Raw genomic sequence first — 19,250 nt, forward strand, 5'->3', positions numbered from 1 at the left:
GATAATGTTTGTTAATCTTGGTTCTTGGTTCTTTGTCCTTGGCCTTGAGCAAGCTGCTTAAAGTTTTCTGAAGCTTAGCATAGTCATCTGTGTAGTAAGGATCACACATAAATCTATAAGGTTATTCTAGGTAAATAAAACTCTTCATGGGATAGTTGAAAGAATTAAATGAGACAATTCATGTAAACCATTTCAACCATCCTGGGATGCAGTAAGCACATAATAAATGTTAGGTATTACTATTATTATTGTTTGAGAAAGAATCTAACACAGTGCCCAGTGCCCAGTGCCCAGCACATAGTGGGATTCAAAAGTGTTAGTTAAATCAGAATGTAATAGGACAGACTGAAAAAAAAGTGGAATTCTTCAGCACAGAAATGGGAGTATCAAAAAGAAATACATTAGAAATATATAAAATCTTGATGGGAACTTTTAGGATAACTTTTTCTTTTTTTTTTTTTTTAAAGAATCCATTTATTCTGGGGCCCCAAGAAAATCAGTCTGAGAAGATTGTGGCTACATATTTTTTATGGCTTCCTATTACTTTCTGTAGTCTTCTCAAGTGAATCCTTCTCTGGTTTAGGAAAAAAAAAGTGCAGCTCACTGCCATAGCTCATTTAATTTTACATAAACATGCTCTTTGAGGCTGAAGCAAATTCTGACTGATTTTCAATGTGACAATAAAATATAAAAACTGTTCTTGGAGTTATTTCTAAACAGAACTAGCATCAGAATCATCAGAATCATCAGTTTTGGAAAAACTGGATTCACCAAATGACTCTCTGGCCAACAACTGTTAGAGAATGATGTTAACACCACACGTGGAAAATGCCACGTTTTCTAGAATTTGACATTTTCGGTTATTGCAAATTACTATATTTTGTAAATACCTGGCATGGTAGTGGAAATATCACTACTAAAAACAGAATGCTGTAAATAGAATGATGCCTTTTGTTTCCAAAGCCAATGTACTAAAGCAATGCAAAATAATAAAAAAGAGAGATATTTCATGGCAAAATTATCTCAAAGAAAACACTGCAGCAGCAAGAGCAGTGAGAATTCTTGGGGCAGATGGGAAAAAGGTTAAACAGTAGCAACAACAAAATATCGTGGCTGCCATAAGGCAATGCCTTTATGATTTATTCTTGCTTCACAGTTGTTTCTAAGGGTACTGGTGTTATTTGTTGGTTTTGGGATATATATGCTTGTACTAAATTTACCTGGTATCACGATGTGGAGAAACCTGGCATTTGAAAGTCTTTGAACACAGACTTAGAGATGTGTAATCTATATGGAATTCACTGGCAGTTTTAACTAGTGTGCATTTAATTTTTCTTCATTTTATATTCACACCAGTGTTCTTGTATAAAATTTTTTTTACTGTAATTGTAATTTTTTAAAAATTTGACTTTTAAGTTCAAATTTAAGGGGTACATGTATGGGTTTGTTACATAGGTAAACCGTGTCAAGGGGATTTCTTGTACAGACTGTTTCATTGCCCAGGTATTAAGCCTAGTACCATTATTATTTTTCCCGATCCTCTCCCTCCTGCCAGCCTCTACCCCCTAATAGGCCACAGTGTCTGTTGTTGCCCTCTATGTAATCATGTATTCTTGTCATTTAGCTCCCACTTAAAAGTGAGAACATGCAGTATTTGGTTTTCTGTTCCTGGGTTAGTTTGCTAACGATAATGGCCTCCGGCTCCATCCATGTTCCTGCAAATGACATGATCTTGTTCTTTCTTGTGGCTGCATAATATTCCATGGTATGTATGTACCACATTTTCTTTATCCTGTCTACCACTGATGGACATTTAAGTTGATTCCATGTCTTTGCTATTATGAATAGTGTAGCATAACTTATTCATCCAATTACCAAATTCAGTTTTACATGTCAAAATGGAAAGAGATAAGAAGAATAAAAGAAAAACTTACTCATAGTACACATTAAAATAGAAAGCTCATTACCCAAAGATGCAATAGAGGATAAAAGTATAAATAGGTTGATGAAGGGCTCAATAAATAATAAACCCATCTGGGGCTAAAGGAAGGAGCTGGGGTGTTTGTAGCACAGTCCTCGCCTGCTGGGAGCTGCATTCCAGTTTGACTCTGGTACACCTCATGGAGGAATCCAAAATTATTTGCTTTTGCTCATGGAGCGGGAGCATTATATAGCTGTGACAGATCACCTTAGACCATTTTTCCCAAAGAATGGAAGACTAAAATTTCCAGGATAGGTTATACAAGAACTCCTTGAGGGTTGACTCTTTAGTGGATGCTTTCCGAATACAAAAGGGCAGCTGCCATTCAGGCACCCGGTGCACTGCACAGCTTGATATAAGTTGACCTTCTGAATCTAAATGTATTAAGTTGACAGGGACAGGAATAATAGCAATATAAAAAGCCTTCCTCAAAAAAAAGAGGAATTTGAGCTGAAAGACACTGAAATGTTTCAACCAGCAAACATTAAGAAATGGCATCAACAATCTCCCAGGTCGTGGTTCATAATCTGAGTGGCTGTTTTAATCATAGGTTCACATGATGAATCTGACCAAACACTTATTTTAGAAGGAATATAAAAAGACTCAAAGAAGAAAGGAGAGGATGTTGAATTCATGATCCTTCTGCAGAAATGCTAATCACTTTGATAACAACAGTTGAGGGAGAGCAAGCAGAGATCAAAGCAGTCAGCAATGCAAATGAGAGAATTCGCTCCTCTAATTGGAGTTGGAGACAATTACATTTAAGAATTGTTTCCAAAGTGCTATCCTCATTTTTCCAGCAAGCCAGGAAAAGAAAGAGCAAAAACTAGCCGGTGCCTGTAGGGTTTCAGTCTGTAAAATATAGTTTCTTTGCCACACCTTAGGATTAACCTTCAACAATGTGGAAAGCAATGCCTGTAATGTATTTTTAAGCCTCCTACCCACAAAATCTTAATAAAAAGAACCACGCCAAGCGTCAGGACAAACAGTAGATAACCAAAAGCACTCCCATCAATCATTTGCATTCTGATTGGCTCTTAGGTCTTGTCTAGGTCATATTATGACTCCTTTATTAGTGTTTAAGGTCACTAGTAGACAGGCAAGTGCATCCTATCAGGAAGTGTAGTGAGTCTCAGGAGTGAGATATTTGGCTTTAGCAGGCACCATGGCTGTGACTCGGAAATCCAGGGAAATGAGTTAAGCTCAGTCAGACTCCAGGCGCCGCACTGCCTCATAGCAGATAGAATGAAGTAGAATAATAGAAGCTTTCCTGCTATTCTCAACATTAGGTTGAATTCCGGTCAGCCCTTCCAGCTCAATTTCTGGAGGCTTTTTTTTTCTATTCAGCCCCCATGCTGTAGGCTGTAATTCATGTGAAGGGGCTCTAGTGAAAGGCTGGTCCCAAGTTCAGGCTGGACAGTGCCAAGGGAGCCCTCCTGCAGGAAGACAGATTAAGGGGCATGTAGACCATTTTTTGGTTGAGTGTGAAATTTAGTACCTCCATTGGGTTCTCAGAGAAATTACTGACTGGCTGATTTAGACCTGACAACCACACATAAACACAAATACCTACATTTGTACACACTCCCTTGCACAGTGACTAACTGCATCTGCTTAAATTCAGTGGAGAAGAAAGGCAGCAATGGTCTCCCCCACCCACCAGGGAGCCCATGTTCTGGCAAGATAAGCTCTCAGCCTGTCTGGCTTGAGCTAGGCTTATTTTTTCCCCAATATGATTTCTATTAGAGGTCCCCCAAAATTCAGATGACCTCACTGGAATATGAATCAGCAGCCTGAAAACTTTTACTTTATGGTATAATGATAAAATGCAGCTGTTAAGCGAGATGGAGTATCTAGCATAAGTCACTTCAAAAAAGAAAACTTCATATTTCTTTAAACTGATAAAAGTACCACTAGTTATCACAAAGGCAGAGTTGTGAGTAATGAATACTACCGCTTTTTTTTTTTTTTTTTTTTTTACCGAATCTTGCTCTGTCACTCAGCCTGGATTGCAGTGGTAAAATCTCGGCTCACTGTAACCTTCGCCTCCCTGGTTCAAATAATTCTCCTGCCTCAGCCTCCTGAGTAGCTGGGATTACAGGCACACACCACCACGCCCAGCTACGTTTTGTATTTTTAATAGAGATGGGATTTCACCATGTTGGCCAGGCTGGTCTTGAACTCCAGACTTCAAGAGAGCCGCCCACCTTGGTCTCCCAAAGTGTTGGGATTACAGGCATGAGCCACCGCTTCCGGCATGGATTACTAACTTCTTACTTCTATGAATTCTTTCCATCTTCCCATTAAGACAGAAAAGCACCAGTATGTGCTGAGGGTTGAGATGGAATATTGCACTGTCACGTGAAGTACTGGAGTTTATATAAATGTTCATACATTTGATCTTTGATGGTGGAAACTGTTGAGGCTCAGAACATAATATTACAAAGTATGACGCCTTGATATGCCAAATATTTTGAACTGAAGGAAATTGGATGGGTTTCAGAAGGAAGTTCTCTCTGCTCTGTTGCTCTTCTGTCTCTCATCCCTTTTTCTCCCCCAAAGTGAATAGTAGAAATCAGATTTTTGTTTCCTCTAAGGTGGGTCACGGAAACCATAACCCTGCTTCCCAAAACCAGCCATAAAACCTAGACATATTACTCTAACTTCCCTCCACCTTTCTGTGTTAGAGTTGGACATAAAGAAACTCTCTGACCTAGAACCAGGACCCTGATTCTAGCAGGGTCCTGCTCCATAGCCAGGAGGAAGGAATGCTGCACAGAGAGGCCAGGAAGAACCTGAACAGACAGGCCTTGCTGGTTTCCCCCCTTCAGTTTATTATCATTAGATCATAACTTTTGTGTCCAATCACATTTCTACAAGACTGATCAATCTTTATTGAACTGAATCATAAAAACAGACAGTTTTCCCTAGCTAGGCCTTTGTATCTTCTCTTTTGAAGGCTTTGATTAAATAAATGTATTATGTATTTTTTCTTGTTAACCTGTCTTTTGTTATAGGAGTGTTGATTGTGACCCTATGATGGATGAGAAAATATATCCCACCTTTCTGTTCTGCCAAAACAAATAATAATTTGAAGCTCAGGAGACTGTTTTTCTTGTGACTAGTGAGCAGGGAGCCCTTTACTTCTATCTGCTCAGTACCCACCCGTGTATACCTGAGACTGGTTCAGAAGGACACAGCATCGTCAGGACAGGGGACTCAGCTGCCAGCTGTCAATGGGCAGGCAATGTATGAGTGGCTCTTACTAGGACAGGCTTGTGTTCTGAAAACCTCAGGGCCTAGCAGAGTGTCTGACTCAATGTAGGCGCTCACTAAATGTTTATTGAGTGACTAACGTGTGGAGAAGCTAACAAAGGCCATGATTACACATCACCAAACATTTAAAAGAAAGAACAAATATAGAAATACAATGAACAATTTCCTATTCAGATACCTGGAGAGTTAACATTTTAAAGATTATCTGTTCTAAAAGACTACTTCTGGTGCCCAAATACGGCAACTGTTTTTGAAATGGTAGACTGAGTTTTCTTCGTCTTATGAGAGATATTTAAGTATTTTGTGGTCATTCTTTGAGAGACTTGGGGAAGTACCAAGGGCTGAGAAGACAGCAGAGTTTCATATTGGTAGAATTTGAACAGCATGAGCAGCTGAGTGTGTTTTTCTTCTGAAAGAGCAGGGCGTTCTTGAGTTAAGAACTTGTTTTGAAGTAATCATAGACAACACAAGTGATGAGAAAGCTCTGTGTGTGTGTGCTACAGGGGTGAAAGAGGTTGTGGAGTCATATGTGTGGAGCGCTACATGAAAGAAGTTTCACAGCACAGCTCAGGGTGCCTAGGGACATCCATTGTGGGCATGGACCCCAAGCCAGAATACAGCACAGAGTATGTGGCCTTTGCTTAAGAGCAGCACGCACAGCCCCCAGCAACATGCCACCCAGGTCATTGCACTTTATCACACTCCAAAATCGTGACCCCAGAGAACTGAGAGCTTTGATGCTTGATCAAGTGTACATTTCTGGTCATTTGAAACTATGCCAGGTAAATAAAATATAACTTCTTGGCTATGGCTGGTGCTGTGGAGAGAACAAAAGGGCAGGCAGGGGAGATGTCTATAAAGACCTAAAAACCCATCAGCCATTTTGGACATCAAATATCAATTGCAAAGTACCAATCTGATGAGTTAAGAATAAGTGAATGAGAACCAGATGGATTAAATTCCCCTTGAAATACGCATTGGATTAAAAATTAAGAGAAATTGTGCTAGACATGTGCATTGTTTCAATCACTAGCTAAAGTATTTGAAACAAAAGAGATATTTGACAATTTAGTGACAGTTCATCCACCTCTGGATTCTGAATTTGAATTTGGCTGCATGAGTAGTTGAAGAGAGTTTTATGTATATGAAACAGAAAAATGTGTTTTGGAATACCAACAGTGGACCAGAGGGAAAAAAATACATTCAATATGTATTTTATTTACTTGCTTAGGTAAATAAGTTAACATGAAATTCCACAGAAAATGTTCAAGTTACAAGTGGGTAGAAATGAATAGTTGCATGTGTGTACATATGAACTGGCCCAAGCACTTAATTAAAAATGCTTGATCATGTTTGACAAATCTTAATAGGTACTTAAAATGCGAACACACACACAAAGACATTTACATATCTGTGTGGCGCATCCTGACCCCGACGTGTTGATCAGCCCTTCAGAGAGTTGCTTTTCTTAGTGATTACTCACTGACACGTGACCCTCCACACAGGCTGCCTGTCCTGCTGCGACAGCAGGCAGGGCTGAGCTGCAGGCGCTTGGAGAACAAGATCCCGACATCTCAGTGCCCTCTGGCTTCCATGCATAAGCTGCTGAGTAAACAAAGGGACTCAAATTTTATGCCGAGTAGCTCAGTGGTGTTCCTACAGCAGGGTTTGCTCTGTTTATTTACTCTCAGTTCTGCAGAACTCCCTTGGGGCATGTTTGAGGCGGAGGCTCTGGATGCTCAGACAGTCCGTCTAGAGGTGGGGATGGCTTCATGAAACACTATCACCCTAATTTGGGCCTTCTCTGTGCATTGCTTAGTCCTTTTCCTCAGAGGCTGTGTGCCAAGACAAATGTTCTAAGTGCGAGTTGTGAAACATCCAGCTTTGCAGTGAATTCACAGCTCACCATTTGCTATCTGAACTAGAGAAAGCGACTCATCTTTTGAACCTCAGTTTCCTCATCTAGGAAATGAGCCTAACAATATGACCTCACAGGTTGGTGGTGAGAGAACATGTGAAAAGTGCCTGGCATGAAGTCCTGCTCCAGACATGGATGACTTCCACTTTATTAAGTGGAATAATCTTTTTTTTCCTTTGGTCAACAAACATGGTTGGCCAAAGTGAGTGACGCAATCTCACTGTCATATCCTCTCTTTGGTCACTGAGATCAACATGTAAATCCTAAAATTATACCAAGCACAGCCCCTAGAGTCACAGAGTTTTGACATCCCACCAACATTTCACTGGTTGCATGCGAACATTTGCAGTCTCCCAGTACTCTTGAGATTCACAGTCCAGATCAGATGAAATTCACTGGGTCATTAAAATGGGAAAGCAAGAAAAGTTTACCAATTTCTAGATTTAACTTTTTAATGATTCTTGATTTATCAAGAATCATTAAAAAGTTTACCAATTTCTAGATTTAACTTTTTAATGATTCTTGATTTATCAAGAATCATTAAAAAGTTTACCAATTTCTAGATTTAACTTTTTAATGATTCTTGATTTATTAGCCCCATATATAAAATATACATAGGACACTAAAATCACACTGAAGAAAAAAATAGATAAATTGAATTACCTCAAAATTTAAAACTTCTGTGCATCAAAAGACATAATCACATAAATGTGTATAAACACTATCTGTCAACTAAAAATAAAAAAAGGAAAAGAAAAAAGACGCAATCAACTGTGTGAAAAGGCAACCCACAGAATGGGAGAAAATATTTTCAAGTTATATATGTATCTGATAAGGATTAATATCCAAAACATATAAAGAATTCCTACAGCTAAACAACAACAAAACTGCCACTTAATAAAAAAGTGGTAAATGACTTGAAAAGACATGTTCCTAGAGAAGATCTACAAATAAACATATAAAAAGATGCTCAACATCATTAATCATCAGAGAAATGCAAATCGGAACACGAAGAAATATCACTTCATACCCCTTAGGATGGTTATCAAAAAACAGAAAATAACAAGTGTTAGGATATGGAGGAGCTGCAACGCTTGTCCACTGTTGGTGGGCATGTAAAATGTGTAATGGCCATGGAAAACAGTATGGTAGTTTCTCAAAAAATTAAAAATGGAATTACCAGTAATTCCACTTCTGGGCATACATCAAAAATAATTAAAAGCAGGGTCTGGAAGCTATTTTTACAACCATGTTCATAACAGCATTATTCATGATAGCAAACAAGTATCCATGGACAGTTGAATGGATAAACGAAATATGGTATATGCAAACAATGGAGTATTATCCAGCTTTGAAAAGGAAAGAAATTCCTACACATGCTACAACATGGATGAACTTCATTATGATAAATGCAATAAGCTAGTCACAAAAGGACAAATACTATATGATTCCACCAATATGAGGCATCTAGATTAATCAAATTCACAGAGACAGAAAGTAGAATGGTGGTTGCCAGGAACTGGGGGAAAAACTGGAATAGGAAGTCATTGTTTAATGGGTATACAGTTTTAGTTTTGCAAGATAAAACGGGTCCTGGAGATCAGTTGCACAATAGCGTAAATGTATTTAACACTACTGAACTGTACACTGAAAAAGATTAAGATGGTAAATTTTATGTTATATGTATTTTATCCAATTTAAAAAAAATCTGTTTTTACAAAAGAGACTCTAGTGCCCTCATGGAAATGTCTTTTCTAAAAAGCGATGAACCTCAAAAATATTAATATTCAACCTTAGGAAAAAGCATGGAAAGTAATGTTAAATTCCTGTTTTCAGTGTGTTTCCAACATGTTTATATGGCAAGAAGTAAATCCAGTTCAGAAATAAGGAATTAATAGCACATTAGTGAGAAAGGGAACCAGTGGTATACTTTACATTTGTTATCTTAAACCATCGAATTTCCATCACTAAGTATTACCTTCAGGCTATGGATTTGACTCTGAAGCTTCTAGGAGGTATGGGCACTCGCTCAAAGTCATACAGGTGATAAGCTTTGGAAATAGAATTTGGACCCATTACTAAAATGCATTGTTATTAAGGAGAGAAGTGGGCCTGGTTAGACCTCAGTACAGTCGTGGATAACAAAGGCTGGCATTTATGAACATATTGGGAATGTAAATGAAAGATAAGCCTCTGGGACTTTGTGACTTGATGTTAGGGAGACCAAATATATAAACTCTAGTGCTAGTTTATCAGGAGGCATCCATGAGATGCTGTGAGTCATGGTCAGTGTGTACTGTAAGTCACCTGTTGCAAACATACTGCAAAACCAGGCCTGGAGCTCTGGTCTTCCAGCTGAGACTCTCAAGCTGGACCCACCAATTCTCCTGGGACTTGGTCAATTCGGATAACCAGGGATAATGGTCAAGATGTGGGCTGTGGAGCTAGATTGTCTGGATTCTGATTCTGTGTCTGACACTAACTGTATGATTCAGGGAAAGTTTCTTAACCTCCCTGTGTATACTTCTTCATCTATAAAGTGGTGACAATAAGAGGATCTTTCTCATAGATGATTTGAGGATTAAATAAATCATTGTATATAAAGTGCTAAAACAGCTTCTACCTAGCACATAAGAAACCCTGGATGAGTGCAAAATATTATTTTATACCAATTGTTAGAGACACATCACATGTCAGGCATGCCTCCTAGGAAATGCTTTGTCTTTGAGATTGCCAAAGAACAAATGCATGTATATCACCAGAACAAATACATTTAACATGTAACATGTAAATTATGCAACTTGTAATGCATATAAAATTCTATATCTTAAGCAAATAAAACAAAGCCGAAACCATAGTATACAGACAATTTTTAAACATGCCTACACACAAAAGCATATACTTAAATTTTCGATGAAACTGCAATGTTCCATCAGTTTTCTTCGGCATTTCTGAATCTGTGCTTGACTTATAGATCAACTTCTCTCTCAAAAGCTAGAGCAGGCTGTGGATAACTCCGAAGGTTGTAGTTTGTTCCCAGTGTACCTTGGGAGTTAGCTCTGGTTTCTGTTCAGTCCAGGCCAGGTGATGTAGTACATCTTTTCCCAAGAGAAGCCATTACAGAGGATTTTCTTACACGGCGGCAATGCTCCTTCCCCTCCATCCTCACTTCCCACTCCAATTCCCCTAAGAAAAAAGGGCAATGAAATCACCCAAGTGAACTTTTGGTTCTACCAACCAACTAATCGAGCCCCTTTGGTGGTGGTGATGATAAATGGTGTGTGTATAGTTGGGTTGTATTTACAGATAATTGTCCACCAAGAGAAGAAAAAGAATTCTGGGACTAGCAGGGTATTTAGGGTTTTTCAGTGTTGCTCATTTTCACTCTCAGTTCTCTATTATCTATAAAAATAACCATTATTCATTGGACCCTTGCTATTTCCCAGATACTATGCTAGGGAATCTATAAATACTATATCATATACTATAATAACACTATAAGATAGACTTAATTACTTCCATTTGCAGTTCAGGACTGAAGCCTGAAGAGTTTAAATGACACAGCTTGTGAGTTCTGGAGTCATTGAGTCATGGGGCCAGTTATCTGATTCTGAAAATGAACTCCTAGCCTATATGTTCTACTCATTCCTAGAATATTCTACAGTCATTGACAGGATTTAAAATGAGTACAGAAAGTAGATCTCCAGAACAAAAAAATGTATCGAAATCTCCAAAATAAAACAAATTGATTATCCTAAGTAAAAAGTTTTCAAAGAAAGTAAAATGACATCTTATATAAGTTAGGGGAGAGGAACCACAGAATTAGAAGGAAACTTAGAGGTCATTGGATTTATTCTTCATCACAAGAAACTCGTATGAATGCTTGCCAAGCCTCTGCATGAATACCCTCAGCACTGGGGAACTCAGTAGCATGTGTAGAGCTGACTCTGTTACACAGCTAGGACTGCTGGAAAGCTCTTGTTCCTTTTCAACGTATATCTATTTTCCCAGGCGTCCTTCCACTTTTTCTGGCTCTTGTAGGGCCACAGAGAGTAATGTAATCCATCCTCCACAAGACAATCTCGATTTATCATTTCCACTTTGGTCTCCTTACATGACTCAAACATGAATTACTCCTGGCATAATTGGAGTCGGTGTAGCATAGAGGAAAGCACTTGGGTTTTACAGTCAGGAAGTTTGTTCCAATTCTGGCTCAATCACTCATTATTTATGAAATCCTAGCCAAGTTACTTAACTTACTCAGGCTTTAGTTTCCACATCTTCATAAAGATTTTACAGGCTAATTCTGAAGGTTAGGATGTAATGATACGTTCCTAGCATGTAGTAGACCACTCAACAAATATTAGCTGTTATTATAAGTTAACATTTTCTCTGGTAAAGAAGTCATGCTTTTTACTGACGTAGGTTATTCTCAGACTATTGGTTAAAATAGAAGTTCTCTAAGTCAGAATACATGGGCAAGTGTCCTGTGGTATGTTTAAGTAATATAAATAAAGCAGGTTTTTCAGAAAGATGTTAGTATTATATTTGTTATTGTTGGTATCATGTGTGTGTGTTTGTGTGTGTCTGTGCATGTGTGTGTTTAAATTTCTTCAGATATATTTAACTAACTTATTATGGTTGGACAAGTGTCCAAACAAAATTGGGATCCTATGTGGAGTATTTCAGCTAATGTCAAGTTCCTAAACTCCCTAATAATCTGAAATCTCTCCTTACAGAATTTCAGATAATGGTTGTCTTTTGCACGATTCTACCTAGGTTAGTGTTGGGATGGTAGTGGTGTCCCCAGACCAATTTTATAGAACAGAAGTTTCTTCAGTTAAATGTCTTTCCTTCCTTAGAGCTCTGTGCTTATTTCCCAGGCAACCTCACAGTAAAGCATGCCATTGGGATAGAAACAGGTCATTTTCCTTCTAAGATATGTTATCATCTTCTTCCATAGTAAAGAACCTACCAGGGACATGTGACTCTCCAGTGAGGACTACACTCACAGATCTTCTTGCAGCCATGAGTGGTCATGTGACTTGGCTCTTGTCAATGGAATTTGAGCAGAAGTGAAGTGTACCACTGGTGCCTCACTTGCTTCAGAGCAATTCCTTGGCCTTGAACTCCTACTCTTTCCCTCTTTCTCCAGGAACTGCGAAGACTAGAGTGACCCTGGATATCTCATCTGGAAGATGGTAGCACTGCCATCAGCCTGGGTTTCCAAATGACCTCACGGATCACAGCTACCATGGCCTGAAATGCTGACCTTGGAGTTGTTATAAGAGAAAAATAAACTTCTTTGTTCTTCGAGCCACATCATTATCAGGTCTCTTCTCAAAGCCACTTATCCACTTGTTCTATTTCATGCAGCTCTGAAATTCTGTTTTGTTTCTGGAGTCAAAACATTCGTTTGTTTCTTCTTTATTCAACAGGAATCAATTATTGGGGGCTCATGCCAGTTGTCCTGGTGCTTGAGGAAGTGAGGCTATGCGTTCAAGGCCAACCTGGGCAACATGAGAACTTCTCATTCATTAAAAAAAAAAATCAATTATTTATTTTATTGAAGCCACTGTTCCAAAGAGAAGAATAGAAAAAAAAATTAGCGTTATGGATCTTTTGTCCTGGGAACAACACAGAGTGGAGACTATTGGAATTTTCAATAAAGTTCCTTTCCTGGGCAGTGCCAGCCCACTCCTAATTTCCAGACTTGGTTAAGATTAGACCAGGGTGCTGAAGAGTCAAAACATCTAGATTTTTTTTGCCTCATTCTGCTGATAGCCCCACAGAAACTACCCCATAGAGTTTCTTGCTTGAGATTTCAGACAATTCTAGTATGTTTTATCAGAATACACTCTGTATTTCATCCAACCATCTAGCCTTTGGCTCCTACCTCAAGCATTAAGAGCGGACCATTTTGGTATGGAAAATTATCAGTTTTTGCGGAAAAGCCCCTATTTCTCTGATCTGTGCTCTGGATTTGGCAGCTTCATAGGCTTTCGCAAAGAGCCACAACTGTGAACCATGGTGTGCTGTCATTATCTCTTTGAAGCATGGTGTCTTGTCATTATCAATGCTCTGTGCATTGGAAATCCTGTGTGAGACTGGCAGGGGATAGACGGAATGAAGAAATCACATTCGCCAGAATGAGCCGCTCAATTTCCTTAAGTAAGGAGTGTGTCTAACATCCAGTGGTTTCCTTCGAGAGAGAGTGCGTGCTTTCTTAACATACGGACAAGATTAGTACATAGACAGAATCACTGTCTACAGATCCTAGGCTGCTTTTCAGAGGCAGCTTTAATCTTCCTAATTGAATGTTTAGCTTTTCTAGACCTGCGCAAAATGTAAATCATGATGTAAAATAATAGGACAGCACATAATCTCATTGCAATATTTTGTAATCACAATTAAATGACTAAAATCTATTAAACTCAATCATTTTAAACTAAACTTCTAATCTTCCCCATTGCAGGTGATGGCAACTCCAACTTTACCATTGCTTAGGCCAAAAACTTGATGTCATCCTTGACTCTTCTTTCTCTTGCATCTCACAAGCAATTCATCAGAAAATCCTCTCAGCTCTGCTGCTTTCAAAATTTATTGAGAATATGATTCCTTTGCATCGCCTCTACTGCTACCACTCTGGTGGAGCTGCCAACATCTCTCACATAGATTAAGTCACACACACACACACACCCCAGAGTGTATTCTCAATCAAATTGATCTTTTTAATAGGGAAGTAAGATCATTGAACTCCTCTGTCCAAAAACTTTCAAATGGCTCTTTGCTTTTCTCTGAATATAAGCCCAAGACCATACAAGGACCTGTAAAGCCCCCATTACCTTCTGACCTCATTGCCTCCTACTCTGCTCTCTTACTCAGATCCTGCCCCATTGGCTTCCCTGTTGCTCCTGGGGCACATAAGTCATGGTCTTGTCATTTGCTTTAACTCTTTCTCAGTGTCCTTTCCTTGATGTCTGCTTGGATATCTCCCTCACCTTCTTTAAGACTCGGCTGACATATGCCGAGGAATGAAATTAGACCTTTACCTTTTACCATATACAAAAATTAACTTGAGATGAATTAAAAATTTAAATGTAAGACCTCAAATTCTAAAAATTATAGAAGAAAATGTAGGAAATACCCTCCTCAGTGTCAGTCTTGGAAAAGAATTGATGGGTAAGTCCTCAAAAGCAATTGCAGCAAAAAAATTGACAAGTGGGACCTAATTAAACAAGAGGTTTTGTGCAGCAAAAGAAACTAGCAACAGAATTGCCAACCTACAGAATGAGAGAAAATATTTGCTAACTATGCATCCGACAAATGTCTAATACCCAGATCAATAAGGGAATTAAACAAATTAACAAGCAAAAAACAACCCCATTAAAAAGTGGACAAAGGACATGAATAGTCAGTTCTCAAAAGAAGACATACAAGCAGCCAACAAACATGAAAAAATGCTCACCATCACTAATAATCAGAGAAAAGCAAATTAAAACCATAATGAGATATCATCTCATGCCAGTCAGAATGGCTATTATCAAAACGCCAGAAAATTAACAGGTGCTGCCAAGGCTGCAGAAAACAGGGGACACTTACACACTTTGAGTGGGAATATAATTTAGTTCAACCACTGTGGAAAGCAGTTCGGAAATTTCTCAAAGAGCTTAAAACGGAACTACCATTTGACCCAGCAATCTCATTACTAGGTATATACCCAAAGGAAAATAAATCATTCTGCAAAAAAGACTCATGCACTTGTATGTTTTTTTGGCAACACTATTCACAATAGCAAAGACATAGAATCAACCTAGATGTGTATCGGGGTGGACTAGATAAAGAAAATGTAGTGCATATACACTATGGAATTATGTAGGCATGAAAAAGTAAAGCCATGTCTTTTGCAGTGACATGGATGCAACTGGAGACCATTCTCCTAAGAAAATTAATGCAGGAATAGAAAACCAAATACCACATGCTCTCACTTATCAATGGGAACGAGTACATGTGGAGATAAAGATGGGAGCAATGGACACCGGGGACTGCTGAAGGGGGTTTTGCGGGGGGCAGGGGACTGAGGAGCTGCCTGTGGGTGCTGTGTTCACTGCCTGGGTGACCAGATCGATCATTCATACCTCACACCTCAGCATCACGCAGTGTTCCCATGTGACAGACCTGCACATGTATCCCCTGAATCTAAAATAAAAGTTGAAATTACTTTTAAAAAAAGACTTGGCTGAAATATCTCCTCAGTAAGGTCCACTCTTGACTGCCCTATTCCTACTGTCCCTTGCTGTCCCAATCACCCTATTCAATTTTTTAAATTCTTATTGCTTTCTAATTTATGAGGTAATTTACTTAGCGTGTTTATTGTCCCTCCCACCTATTTGTACAATACAAACTTCACGAGGGCAGGGATCATTGAGCACTAGAACAATGTGTAGCAAGCACATAGTAGGCACCTTATTGAAATTTTCTGGAAGAATGAATAAATGAAACCTACACATTATGAGGCTGATTCTTTTATGAGTATGACATGAACCGGGACAATACACTCCTCCAGGTATTGAATCTGTGAAGTCACCTTCTTTCTTTGCAGAGAAAAACACTGAACCCTGAGGAGAGGCTGTTGCTGCAAATGGACCACAAATTATGCAAGGAGTCTCGGGACAAGATCCCTGGTAAACTTTTTCTGTGTTACATTTCAGGATGATTGACGTGGGTGTTGAGAACACTCTGTTTTTGGCGTTAGGACTTGTCCTTGTTTTCAATTGGAATTTTAGTGACTGAGAAAAGCTGTGCAGATCAAGTTCCCTGCCTCCTGCACAAATATTTCCTGGTCTGGTTTCAGGTATCCCTTTCCTTAGGTGGGTTTGTCACTGAGGGATTAAAACGCCTTGTGATTCAGAGCCTGGGCTGTCACAGTGGTGCTGACGCACGTGCAGTATCTTGGATCTCTATTCAGTTCCTCATTCATGCACACCTTCAGGCTGAAATGGGGAATTTGGGCTGTGAAATCAAATGCCTGAACCTGAGGAGCACCCACTGTTTGCTGTCTGTCCACCTCTCTGATCTCAGGACTGCCCTGCCTCTGGTGGAATGAAAGTGAGGTGAGAAGGGCAGGCATCACAGATAAGAATAGAAGAGAACACTGCATACATCTGAGGAAAGTCTAAAGAAAGACAATGGATAGGAAGGGCTGGAAGAAGGTGAATAAATGGAAAGAAGAGATGGGTTGAAACTGAAAGGGGAGAAGATAGGTTGAGAGGTGGAGCTGAACCACAGCAGTGTTTATTTGCTGTATGTGCCCTTACTCCCTGGCATTTCCAAGCATTATGTTCCCTGGTTACATGAGGAACATGCTGTTTATTTTTTTCTTCATAAAATATGGGAAAAGCTATTTCATCGTTCAAACTTGGAATCATTGCCAATAGGAGAAGAAAATATTTTTCCAAAATCTGCAAGCATCAGTTGCTTTAAAAATGTAGCTACTAAGAGGCTCTCAAATGACCCTCAGACCACTAACTCACTTTCCAAGATATTCCACATTGGACTTCTAGCCAAAACGAGATATATTCTTTTATATATCCAAATTGAAGCTTTCCATACCACCTTTTGCAAGCTGGTTTCAGTCACTGGGAAATTTATGAACAGCAAATTACCTTTGTTCAATCGCTTCATGAATATAGGCACTGCAAGAGCAGTAGTGATTGTGAAACAGCATGTATTGACAGAAGTAAAAAAAAAAAAAACCTTAAAAAAAAAGGAAATTATATGAAGGAGACTTTTCAAATATCGAGAGTGTCCAGTATAGGCCTTAGCAGCCTATGGAAAGGTCCTGTGTTGTCCAAACAGCCTCCTGTAGGGTAATGGCCGTAGCAGCACATATAAAAGGAATAGTGGAAAGGTGCAAAAGTCATTAACACGGGGGAAATAGGAAGCAATCAGCAACACTTTTAAGCAAATTATTACCGTGAAATTACACTCCCAGCTTGAGATAAGTGTCCTGGATCTGTTAAAGCTATATACACCTCACTGGCTTAAATGCAACTGAAGAAAGTTTTTCTCTTTGGGTTATTTATGAAGTGTTAGGTCATGATTGACGGTGGTGCTTGACGAGCGGGGGAGCTGCCCACTTCTTCCCAGGCTTTTTGTAATGGCTTATTCCCTGTACTGAAGATTTGAGGAGAGGGGCTTTGCTACCTTTCTGGAGGAAACTTACTGGACTGACTGCATTTTATTAGGAGTCATTTTGAGTAGAAAAGTCTAGGGCTCCTTCCTGTATTACCACAGGAGTACGAATGCGGGTGTTTGCTGCCAGAGCTAACTTGGCATCCTAGTGTCTCCCACCCACAGCCCACTCTGCTGTAAAGGGCTGTTTTCCTCTCTCCAAGACTCTTGTACCTCCCCAGACCCACTCCTCTGCGCTGAATATTCCTGTGATCAGGCCTTATTTTAAGTGCTATCATCCTCTCTTGCTCCATCTTTTAGAATTGACTTTTTAAACTGTTCTCAATTCCTACTGACTCAGAAGCCAATGGATGTTTGCTTTTCCACCCACAACCCCTAAGTCTCCAGATCTTGAGCTGCAGGATAATCTGGAACCAATCTCTTGCCCCCTCGATGCCCCATCAACAGCAGCTCAGACTTGGAATGCAGTGAGAACACCTCTTCTCTCCAGGAAGCGTCAGTCTCTGCAGCACACTTGTCTGTTTTTGAGTCTCTTGTCTGGCTGGATGCTCTTGAACTTATTGGGGGTACATTGGTGTGCTGCTCCTCAAGGAACCAAGCTGGCACCTTGAGGCCCTAGATGCTTTGATGGGCAGTGAGTTTTTCTGGTGCCTAACACTCTTCCATTGTATTTGTTTCTTGGATACATTATTCCAGCTCTCAGCAGCCATCCCAGAGGTAGTGAAAATTCTCTGTTACAGCTTCCCTTTGTTCCTTCTTCTGTTAATCACAAGGACATCTGTGAGAACATAAGGCTTTGTTTTTTTAAAGACTTTGAGTTGGGTCTTTGTTGTTCATTTTTTCAGACAGGCAGAGAAGGAGTTGGGGTACATACATTGCATAATATATTCAGTCATAGGGAATATAGAAGACTTGATATAAGTAAGGAATAAAGTTAATGAATCGATGTCATTGTAATAGGGGTTCTAAGCTATACTCTCAAAAATATTAGAATTCTAAAATACTAGAATTGAGAGGGAATGTAGAAATGGTTGTGTCTAATCTCCAAGTGAAAACAATGGTACCATCAATACATATGGGAAATGTTGGTATCCAGTCTCGCAAACCTTCTAGAAACAGGGAACTTGCAACCATACAGAGAAATCCATTTCGGTTAAAACAGCCAACATTGTTGGATATTTTGTTCTCTTATTTAAGCTCATCCAAGTACTATCATTCTACTGCCATGTCTGGCCTTCTAGAGGTATGTGACAAATTAATAATGCAATCTTTGAGTTGAAAGAGACACAAACAAAAACACTATTACATAGTACAGTTCTTTAGAACTTTTCCCTAAATTAAGCCTCTATACTTCTTTCAAATCTTCATTATGTGACATGGCTTCAGATTATTCTTCAGTTTGGTCTCCATCTTTGCACACAATTCCTATGAAAATTTGGTTTCCAGGTGTGATAATGGTGACACCCACAGAGTTCAATTGCTAAAGGAGATTCAGGGAACCTAAAAAGACAGTGCTTACGGATTTACTATTTATTGAAAGCAAAAAGATACAATATAGCAAGAACATTAAAATAAAGATGTACATCACAGCCAAAGGATGGCTCACAGCAAGGGACGAAAGTCTGGACCAAGCTCTAATTGTGCTCCCTTCACGTCTAGCATATCCTGGACATGCTTTCCTCTTGGATGAGAAAAACACCAAAGTGTACGAAGAAAACCTTGGAACAGGAATCCCAAAATGAATTCTTGACTTGGGTTCCTTATAACTTTCTGGTCAGGTAGCCATGTTTCTTGCCTTATAACCAGATCTAATGGCAGAGTCCTGTTGGAATCTCACTAAGACTGGTTGCAAATCATCACTCTTACTGTTGTCAAGAAACA

General features: G+C 39.3%; 1 long non-coding RNA gene across 1 annotated transcript in view; it reads left to right on the forward strand.

Annotated features, from left to right (window-relative positions):
• LOC108307850 overlaps positions 1-12,605 on the forward strand; it is a 40,005-nt gene extending 27,400 nt beyond the window's left edge. The window contains exon 3 of the long non-coding RNA XR_001826709.2: positions 12,331-12,605. This is a non-coding gene — a long non-coding RNA (uncharacterized LOC108307850). The remainder of the gene's footprint in view (positions 1-12,330) is intronic.
• The last annotated feature ends 6,645 nt before the right edge of the window (positions 12,606-19,250 follow it).

This window comes from Cebus imitator, unplaced genomic scaffold (genome assembly GCF_001604975.1).
Source record: "Cebus imitator isolate Cc_AM_T3 unplaced genomic scaffold, Cebus_imitator-1.0 Scaffold81, whole genome shotgun sequence".
Classification (NCBI taxonomy): domain Eukaryota; kingdom Metazoa; phylum Chordata; class Mammalia; order Primates; family Cebidae; genus Cebus; species Cebus imitator.